Raw genomic sequence first — 9,299 nt, forward strand, 5'->3', positions numbered from 1 at the left:
TCAGGAACCTTCTTTCCTGTGACTAAGTTCTTTACTCCAAGAGCTTTAGCCCCTCAGTATCAATGACTATCAAGACTCTTTGCTTTCAGTAAAATGGAAGAAGAATTAATCAAGTTATTAGCAGATGGTTATTAAAAACCGTTTCCGTGATATAAAACCACGTGACAGTTGGCATCAAGCTCACGAGTTCAAAATGAGTGATGGTACTATAATAAAAGTCCTTCATTTGCTTTTTTATGAGAACAAGTTTCCTCAGCACTTATGGCTCTAACCATTAGAAAAAAAAGAATAGAAATGATGCTGCACATTGCTCCTTTTAGCAGTAAATAATAGCGCACATGGACTCATTGGAAAAATAAAAAGCCCTGTCCATCTCAAATAGAAATGCGTTTCCAACAAAATTTTATTTTCACATTTAATAATTTTTTCCAAAATTTATAATATATTTATAGTTTGATCAATTTTGTCATAAAAATAATTATAGTAACTCAATCCAAAGGAAAGCGTTTTGAATTTAGAATCTTATATCCAAAGTAAATTATAAAAAATAGATTTATAGACATTTTTGGTTGCAAAGAAATATGATAGAGTGAGCAATCAAGTGATTTTGAGTCTAAAAAACATTGCATTAGAAAACAAATACTGTGAGGAAAGTGGAATGGAAATGTAAATTCAAGGAGAAAAAAATTTCCACTGCTGACAAGCAGCTCGTTCGTTTGAAAAGAGAAAAACTCTTAATGGATGATAATGTTGATCAACCAGCTCTGCTTTTTAGATTCCCTTTGATTAATTTAAACATCATCTAAAACATCAATGTTAAAAGTGTCATAAATTACATCCTTAGAAGCAATTTAAACGTGTGTTGAAATTTTTTAGATGTCAACTTGAAAATGTGTCAGAGGGTACATGATTTTTCCAAATATTTTTTAGGGAGTAGATGGAAAAAGTTGTTTGAGAACCACTGCTTTACTTCACAGTCCCAGTTTACTACTGGTGACCCTAGTCTTTCACTGCAGCCTTGGTAGTTTTAAATCCATATTATAAAAGTTCATTAAATTAAAATTTTAAATTCTCTTCAGTGTAGATTTAAACTGTTCTCTTTAAACCGAGAGAAATATGGACATCCCATATTTCCTGCAATTAATTCCAGCTTTCCCTATTTCATTCCCCTCTTATGTGAATATTCACATTTAAAATCACAAGATGGCAGATTCATAGAAAATAGGTGTCTTCATCAAGGCACATCTAACCTTCTAAGCTCTCCGTATATGATGATTCATCATAAGCTTCTGCTTGTCTATCAACTACGATATTATGGCTTCTGGTTTCTACAACCGCAACTGGCTGTTCCAGGATGAGTGCCAATGCTGTTCCTCCACGAAGCCTCCCCCTGCGCGCTCAGGCAGAGTCGATACCTTTCTCTAAGGAGCTTCCATGAGCACATGAAGCCCTCATCCATCATGCTTAGGTCTAGAACAGCGAATATACAGTTGATCAGACTCACTTTAGCTGTGAGTTCAAAGTCAACGGGAAACCTAAACCAGAGGGAAGACCCGGAGAGGCAAAGACCACAGTCCTGGATGCAACACGACAAAGAATGACTCTTGAAGCAGGCTCAGCTCGGCAAGCCCTGGAATTGTCCCCTAAGACAACTCTTCCCATCATGATCATGTCTGGACAGGAGCTCCAGCGAAGAGAAAAGAGTAGGGACATAAAGGCAATAGGAGCTGAACGCAGTAAAGGGTCAGTCATTTTCCATCCAAAGCAATCCTGCAGACGCTGGATCAGCATCAGCATCCTTCATCTTGTAAAGCCATGTTTGTTTACTCAGACCTGGCAGCTTTGCACCCTTGCCAAAGCCTGGTTCAGAGGCGCAGACCCATAGAGAAACTTTCCGTCTTGTTACACGTCCCATCATAAGGCTGACATTTTCTGTTCTGTTTGCTATGGGCTGGTGGGTGGCTTTAATTTGGTTTTCCCTCCAGTCCCCAAGTCCCAGCCTTTGCCAAATCAAGAAGCAGGCAGGGAGGGGATGGAGGGGGAAAAATACATATGCACTTGCATTCACCAAGAGATCTCAGAAGTAACTAAGTCCCGGATCAGGTCGTCCGTGTCTTGCAAATCAGTTTCCTTCTGTGGATTGTTTACACACCACTTCTTGTGTGTCTCTAATAAATTAAAATCTGCTGAAATGGTAAAATATGCTGAAGATATACTGAATGGTCTCCAGGCTACACAGAGGGGCCATTATTCTAAGAGGAAGTAGGAAAAGCAATCATAAAATTTTGAAAAATTATGCAATAACTTTGTACTTATTGCCCATCTGTATTCATTACAATGATCTACTTCATAGATATATAAATAGAATGGGAAAGTAACAGATCTGCAGTGTGCTCCAGACATGGCTCTTAACTTCAGTCAAAGAAATTCAATTAGAGTCTTTAAGAAAGAAAACTCCAAAACACGTCAAGCATTTGTCTGCGTATTTCTTTATGCTGTCCCGAGGTACTCGCTTAACTTCCTTCCAGTCCTTCACTTTTTCTTCTCAAAAAGTCTCTTTTGTAGAGAGACAGGAAGGTAAAACATTTGATGAGGTTTATGGGGGATGTGCGTGTGTCTGTGGCATCCTTCTCAGTGGGCTTTGAGCTCCCTACACCACATCTTCCAGAAGCACCTCATTGACCTACAGCAGGACCACATCATGTGGAATGTCCTCTAAAGAGAAGGACCACACAGATAAGACCATAAAATTGCCAGGGACTCAGAAACAGATTTTACAACAGGCACACCGATCAAATAGGCTTACCCAGGATGGGTATTAATCATATTTGGGCATTGGAGAGTTCTCAGGTTCAAAGAAATGGTTCTGTGTTTTGTTTAGTTTTGGCAAAGCTCTCTTTCCTTCAATAACCTCAGAAAAACAAAGCGCGGCCACGCTTGATTTTGTTTCCATGTGCACGCAAACTGTACCACCTTGAGAAGGCCATTTTCTTACAATTAGAACAGTGTATTTTAAAGACTGTTGGGAACTGGGTATGCTCATTTCAGCTTTCACCCTTTGGAAACTAAATCACTTTAAATTATGCTGAGAATCATGCAAGTTGACTGTTGTGGGGAAAAAACAAAAAGTCCTAGCTGTGTCTTTTATTGTTTTCCAAAGCTCAGTGTCAAAATATTTAGCATCACTGTTTTCATTTTTTTTTTTTAATTCAAAATACAAAAGGAAGAGGTATAATGTGAAATTGTGTCCTAGAGCAAGATGGGAAACTGACCACCTTTCCAACCCAGGAGCCAGCATGTGAGGAAAGATGTTAGACCTCCCCCCCCCGCCCCCTTTCCTTCTCTTCCTTCTCCCTCCCCTTTCCCCCTTTTGTTTGTCCATGTAAATTTCGGAAACTCTGCCTGACTTCCGGGTACAGTGGAAGGATTTGCTATAGGAAGATAGTCTCCCCTTGATAATTTGCTGATCTATTGGAACAATATCTCATCGAGGTCCTTGAAGATTTTGTCAAGTCTTTAAACAGGAGAGAAGAAAAAGAAGAACACATCACTATCTGCTTTGCAAATATGATTTTTGGGCCAGAAAATAAAAAATGAATATACATAAACAGTGAAAATATGTTAGGCTGTTGGAGTTGCAGGAACATTATGTAGCACATCATTTAATCACATAAACCACAATGCAGGGGAAAAAACCTAACCCAAATATGCGATTTAATAATCACTGAGGGTCAGAAAGAACCCACAAGCATCCAAGAATCCGTGTCCTTAGCTCACCTCAGATTTGGAAGGGAACGGAGAGATAATGGGTGAGGAGGACAGTATATATTCCCAATTTCTGTTCATAGGTCTCTGTACAGCATTTAGCCTTGAAGCCAATTAAGGAAGGAGTTGGAGTCTGGACTTTCCTAGATTGAAAGATTTGTAGTTGCCCCTGATTGGCTGGGGTTTTTTTGTTTTTTGTTTTTTGGTTATCTTTGTTTTTGATTTGCTTTTACCAAACATTCTGAGAGATGATCTCAGAAAGAGGTAAGTCTTGAGGGAAATTCTGAATGAAGAAAAAAAGAAGGAAACTTCGAAGTATGTGTTTGTAGAATATAACAGTGGAGATTACGTGACCAACTGGGGATGGGGGACGGGTGGGACTGCGGACGGCGCGAGGTAAGGGAGCTACAGCAAATCTGTCAAAAGCCAGGACACAAAGTATGCAGCCCCGAGTAAACTTTTTAAAATAAATCTTGGAGAAGCATTGCCAAACAAGAAGTCTCAGAGGACGTTTGAAAACCAGAAGGAGGGGGAGAGGGCAAACCTGGCAGATGGAAATCAAGAAGAGAAGTTGGCAGGGTGTGGATGGGCTTGGGGATGTGACCTTTGCGAGGCAAAGAGACACATGTGTGGAGATGCTTAGAGACTTCTTGCTATAGTACATGCTTAATGTACTCAAGCCCCAAGTCGGAAGTCTCGGGTTTATCATGTAAAAGCATACTTGGGGAAAACATGATAGCATTCTGTATACTCACTCACCAAAATGTTTAACTCCACAGAGGCTGTTTTAACTAGTGTGGGTCTGCAGTGGACCCTGTTCTCCTTTAAGGATCCTGCGGAGTGACTCAGATGACCTCATTCAAACTAATAGGCATCATTTTCTTCCTCTCTTAAATCCACATCCCTTTGCCTCCTAGACATCATGGAAAGGGAATGTGACATTTTAGAAGGTGTTGTGCTGACAGCCCCACAAACTGAGGCTCCATCTAACCAAAAAGGGAAAGTCGGTGCTCTGGTTGTTAAATGTTCTCTCTCTGGTGTGGTGTCCTCCACAAAGTACTCGATCCAGCCAGGTTGGGATCATGGAATGACTCAAAGGCATTCAGTATCAGTAAACACAGTCTGCATTGTAAATATTATTTCTTCCTTAAATGTCTGCCCTTGAAACTCTTGAGGGCGAGTGCATTGTCCTCTTCATCTTTGAGAAGATAGTTCTGAGTAAAGGCCAGTAGTTGGCACTGTGCCTTAGTTCATAACAGGTTCTCATCCATTGCCTATTGGATGCATGGAAAGGATTTGCCTCCTCACACTGAGTATCAGTGGAAAACTTCAGAGTAGAAATGTTTGCTCAAGGTCAAGTATTTTTCTGTCTCCAAAAGAGTGTAATGGGGGATTCCAATCTGTGTTTCTGAAGGGTTTCTAGAGTTCCTTGCCACAAAGCTGCTACCATTTGGGGGTTACTCAATCAGCACTCTCACAAAAGCAAGTAATCAAACATATCCTCAGTCTCTGCTCCTGACAGCCTTTGGAAGAAGCCAAATTGGGATTTGCAGACACACACTACTATATATAAAATAGATAAACAAAAAAGTCCTACTGTATAGCACAGGCAACCATGTGCAGTATCTTGTAATGGCCTATAATGAAAAAGAATATGAAAAGGAATATACCTTTATGTATAACTGAATCACTACGTTATACACCAGAAATTGACACAACATTGTAAACCAATTATACTTCAATTAAAAAAAAGCAACTGTGTAATATTACAATATGATACTGTAATATCATATTGATTCTTTACCTTCATGTTGCAACTATTTCTCTACTGCAATATTTTTGTGATAAACATATTTTCAATTCTACGCAGTCTAATTTATTGCTCTTTATTGTATGTTTTATGTTTCTGGTGCTCTGTCTAGAAAGGGTTAATGAATGTCAGGAATTTATATACATATTGGTCTATGGTTATTCTATTGTTTTTACTATTTCACGTTTTACATTCAATTTATTTGGGACTGAACTTGGTAAGTAGTGTATGGGAAAATACAACTCTACATATGTTTTTCCTAAATGGTTAGTCAGTTGTCTTAAACCTACATATTGAAGAAGTCAAAGGTTATCATTTACCAAACGCCTATCTATATCTGAGTCTACTTCTGGACTTTCTACTGCATTACGATGATTTTCTACACAAGTGAGAACATTGTCTTATAATTTTTTTTTGTATTTCTAGGACCTGCAGTAATGGTTAGTGCTCAGTGAGCACTGAATCAATGGATACATTCTCCACTTCATTTACTCGATCCATCAGACTTGCTAATTCTACTGTATAAATATCTCTGGAATGACTTCTTTTTTTTTTTTTTTAGCCACTTTGCCTGCACTCATTCAGATCTTAATAATCATGTCTTTTTTCCAATGCATCTTACACCCAACTGTAATAAGGTTTCTAAATGCAGATCTGATCAATTAACTTCCCTAATTAAAATCTGTAAATGACTACCCATTTCATTTCATGTCCCATACCTTTGAGGGCCACCGAAAGGCCCTGAGCTCAACCAAGTGAAACTATTTGTAGTTTCCCAAACATGCCTCATTTATTGTTTTTTTTATTTGTTTGTTTGTTTTTAAATCCTTGCTTTTGTAAAAGTTGTACAGCTTGGTAAGTGCTGTTATAGAGGTATGGACAAAGTGAATTAAAATGAAAAGAAGATTCTTGGGACTAGAGAGGTGAGTTTTGGCCAGAGTCAACAAAGGCACAGAGCTGTGGAACAGCACTCAGGTTGTCCCAGAGCCACAAATCATCGTGAGTGACAAGGTTGTGGGTGAAGGTGAGGATGCGAATGGGGTCCAGGTCATGAGTATTCCTGCATGTCATGCTGTGGACTTTGAGTTTTTCCTCCAGGAATGGTGGAGTCAAATTTAAATGGGGGAGTAGCTTGGTTACATTTTTTTTTTTTTTTTGCAAAAAAAGATTTGATAGTAACCTGCAGGATGGATTAAGAGAGCCTAAGTCTAAAAGCCAGCCAAATTAATAATAGATGCTTTAATAATATAGGGACATAGGATAAGGGCATGAGCCCATGCGATAGTACTGAGAACCAGAGGAAGAGACACATAAGATGTTAATAAAGACAATCCCATAATATTTGGTGACTCACTAGCCATGAGGGTGAATAAAAGGGATAAGGGTGAGTGATGTCCCCATCCACTCAAGCCTTCCACCTACCAGCACCGAGGAAGAAAGAAGGCACAATAGAGTGAACATTGAACACGTGGAGAGCTTTCCGAAGAGAGTTGTCAAGAGCATCAAATGATGCAGAGAGGGCAAGTCAGACGCAGACTGAAAAGTGTCCATCTGGACTTAAAAGTTAGAGGGTTTGGGTGTTCCGCCCAGACCTTGGAAGGACAAAATAGAGACTGTTAGGACCAACTTCTCTGGAAGGAAGCTTAACTGTGAAGGGAAGTGGGCAGGTAGGTTGGTGGCACTTGTTCTGCACCTTTTATTTTGCCATGGCGTTCATGGGAGTCAATATTGTCTCCGAAGCTGGAGTCTAACCTCTTTGAGGCCAGATACTGGGCAGTGGTTTCCTGGATGACCATTCTGTTCTCAAAGCCCTAAAGTTTTACAAGTTTCTAATCCTCCATGGTGTCTATAATTATCCCGGCACTCAGGTAGTAGCATTCAATTAAATAGTTGTTGAATTGAACACTGTGGAGGGGTGACTCACAACACTGAACAGGATTATTCAAAATGTCACTGCCTCTATTTCCTTCTCATTGACAGCAATTACCAGGGGAGTTCTTTTAATAGTAAATTGAACATGGAAACATTGTCTTGGCTGTCAAGAAATATTCACATTCATCTACTTAATGAAAAGGCCAGTCTTCCTTCCTTCCTAGAAACATTATGAGGAGTGAACACAGGATGGCGAGCGCACGCATCGGGCACTAAGACACAGCCAATCCATAAAATCTCCCTTCATACATTATGCGCTCTGGGTAGGTATAACCACGAGTCAGCTAACCACACGAGATGTTTTTAGGTCTGGCAAGTAGGGTGGAAAGCTCGCTGCATCAGTCTCCTCTGTGAGTGCCTGCACGCTTTCTGGTTTCAGGCTGGAAACGTCCTGTGGTGTGTCTGGCCTGGCCAAACCCAGGAAGTACTGAACTTATTAAAATTGAAAAACAAACCAAAGATGTTTGGAACCTCCCAAAACACTCACGTTGTGTCTGAGGGTGAAGGCCTGGATGCATTTCTGATTTGACGCGAGCACCGCACATCAGGAAAACACAAACAGTGTAGGGTAGTTTGACCAAAGGGCTACACCCTTGCGCTCAGTCTTGTGACAGTCTCGAAAAGCAGTCCCTGTCCAGGGCCTGGAGGGATTTCACGAAGCCTTCCCTCTTCTTTTCAATTCCATTTTGTTAGGTTGCCATAGGAATTTGTGTTTGTGAACAATTTTTAGGCAGTTTGACATGCACTTTCTCAAGCAGGGCCGGGAGTGCCTTGCCTCGGGCTCTACCCACCTGCCTTATTTCTGGCTCTATTTGGATGAACCTGGCCTATGGGGGGCCCTGGGGCAGCCCCCCAGCCTAACCTATTGCTTTTGAAGAGCCTGGCCACCCCTGGGTAGTCCACCAGCATCTATGAAAAGAAGTACTGTGGAGCTGGCTCAATCGAGCTGATGACCAAGAGTGAACCTAATGGTCAGGAATGAATCTTACAGAACAACACACGAGGGTGGGTGTGTTTGCCTCCAAATTATGTTCAGATCATCAAAAAGATTTATAGAATTACCTAGAGCTGGAAGTTACCAGAGCAAGTATTCAACACCACCCCTCCTTTTTTTTTTTTTTTTTTTTCATGAGGAAAGTGAGGCACGGAGATATTTTAGTTGAGTTATTCAAAGTCAGCATCTGGAGTGATGCTATTAGTGATGCAGGCAGACTGAAGAACCCTGAGCTGACCTCCTGTCTCCTTTTCTGTGCTAATACACACACACACACACACACACACACACACACACACACACACACACACACACACACAGTCTTTCTGGGCAAGTTATTTTAAAAAATAATGTGTAGTTCATTTGAGATTTACAGAAATCAGCTCTTTAGTTCATAAAAGGACATTTAGTGTGTGGATGTCCTCCTTAACTTAATCGTGACATGGACACATATATAGAATTTGCACTTTATGAGAAGTAGATAAATTAATTTAAACAAGAGTATAAGGGCACTCTAAACAGGAAAAGGACTGGCTCCCTTTTCATTAAAATCCAAAGGAATTAAAACACATTGGTTCACCTGAGGTGGCCCTGTTAAAGGTCAAGCAGTCAGGGAGAGGAGGTCCCTGAGAGCAAATTCACCCAAGGCAGAATCTACAATGATGTTGCACCAGTAGAGAAGCCTGGCATCCAGGGACTGGGCAGAAAACAGCTGCCCAAACCAGCATCTCTGACCCAGCCATCCCAGAGTCAGCTTGGACTGGGGAAGTAGCTGTGCTGTTGAACCCGTGGAGCCCA

This window comes from Camelus ferus, chromosome 34, assembly GCF_009834535.1.
Source record: "Camelus ferus isolate YT-003-E chromosome 34, BCGSAC_Cfer_1.0, whole genome shotgun sequence".
NCBI classification, from domain to species: Eukaryota; Metazoa; Chordata; class Mammalia; order Artiodactyla; family Camelidae; genus Camelus; species Camelus ferus.